Below are 1,303 nucleotides of genomic sequence, written 5' to 3' on the forward strand. Positions count from 1 at the left end.
TATTTATTCTGTGAACATTCATTGGAAAACCAGTATTTTGTTTTGGCTGGGTTGGGTTTGGCTAAACAGCCCGAAGTGTTCCAGAGGTCAGTGTTCTCATTCTTCTGGGTAATTTCCTTTGAAAAAGAGCAAATGTTAGGAAAAAGAAATCTGTAAATACAGTGGTGCCTGGGTAACTGCCTAGGTAACCGCAGAGGATTGATTTCAGGATCCACTGTGCACACCCAAATCCAAGGATGCTAAATCCCTTATCTAAAACAGCGGAGTGCAGTCAGCCCTCGGCACCCATGGTTCTGCATCTGTGGATGTGGAGGGCCAGTGGTACCCTGGAAGACTGTGGCACTGAGGGACAGTGTGGTTTATTGGAAGCTAGTCTGAAGGGGTGGGACAGCGAGGGACAAGAGAGCAAAAGAGGGAGAAGAGATAGGGAGAAGGGCCGGAAGTGGAAGAGGATGAGAGAAAGGGGTGGAGAGAGATAATGAGACACACACACACAAATTGATTTGACTTCTCAATGCTATTTGCCCCCTGCCCCTTTGTCCCCATGTGATCACCAAGTTCAAACAAGAAGAGATGACACTGAATGCAGAAAGAGCAGTAGGCTTTCCAGTTGCTCCCCAGCCTCTGGCCCTCCCTCTCCCCTAGCCCCCACCTCCACCCAAATCCATTCTTCACCTGGCCTCCAGAATGACGAGCTGCAGTGCAAACGCTGGGGAAGCCTATTCTCTGCCTCCCTTTCTCATCTTCTACCCCATCCCTGCTCCTGCCCCTTGGCTTCGTGCCGAACTTGAGAAGCATCCGCTCCATCAAGGAGCCTGGAGTAAGAGGTGGTGTGATCTTTGATTGCCCTTGAGCCTGCAGCCTGGGCTCCCAGTGGGCACCCTGACCTTTCCCATCTTTCTCTGAAGGGACCTGGAGTTCTGCTAATGGTTGGACAGGGTGAGACCTTGCCCTCTAAGGAAAGAGGTTGGAGATGAAATGCCAGTTGCTTTCGTTTCTTCCTGACTGTCCTGAAGATCTTTAAGCAGATGTATGTTCTGCATCCTTCTCAGCTGAGAGCTCCTGCTTATAACCACATTTACTACTAAAAGGACAGAATGATTCCTGCTGCAGGGTGCTAGCTACACACCCTACCAGGAACCTTTAGAACAACCAAGTTGTCACCTACGTGTCTGTAGAGAGCTTTCTCATCATGGTTTTCCTAACTGTTCACTACACTGAAGTATATGCTGTTTGAAACGCTCCACAGGGGAGCGGCACGTCCACCTTGACCTGGCTGCCTCCTCCACCCCCGCCCTGCCCC

At 50.5% G+C, this 1,303-nt stretch overlaps 1 long non-coding RNA gene across 1 annotated transcript in view; it reads left to right on the forward strand.

The window, feature by feature from the left end:
- The window catches only part of LOC141575613 (uncharacterized), a 47,149-nt gene that overhangs the window by 19,370 nt on the left and 26,476 nt on the right, over positions 1–1,303 (forward strand). The window lies entirely within an intron of this gene.

The sequence above is a fragment of the Camelus bactrianus genome, chromosome 30 (genome assembly GCF_048773025.1).
Source record: "Camelus bactrianus isolate YW-2024 breed Bactrian camel chromosome 30, ASM4877302v1, whole genome shotgun sequence".
Classification (NCBI taxonomy): domain Eukaryota; kingdom Metazoa; phylum Chordata; class Mammalia; order Artiodactyla; family Camelidae; genus Camelus; species Camelus bactrianus.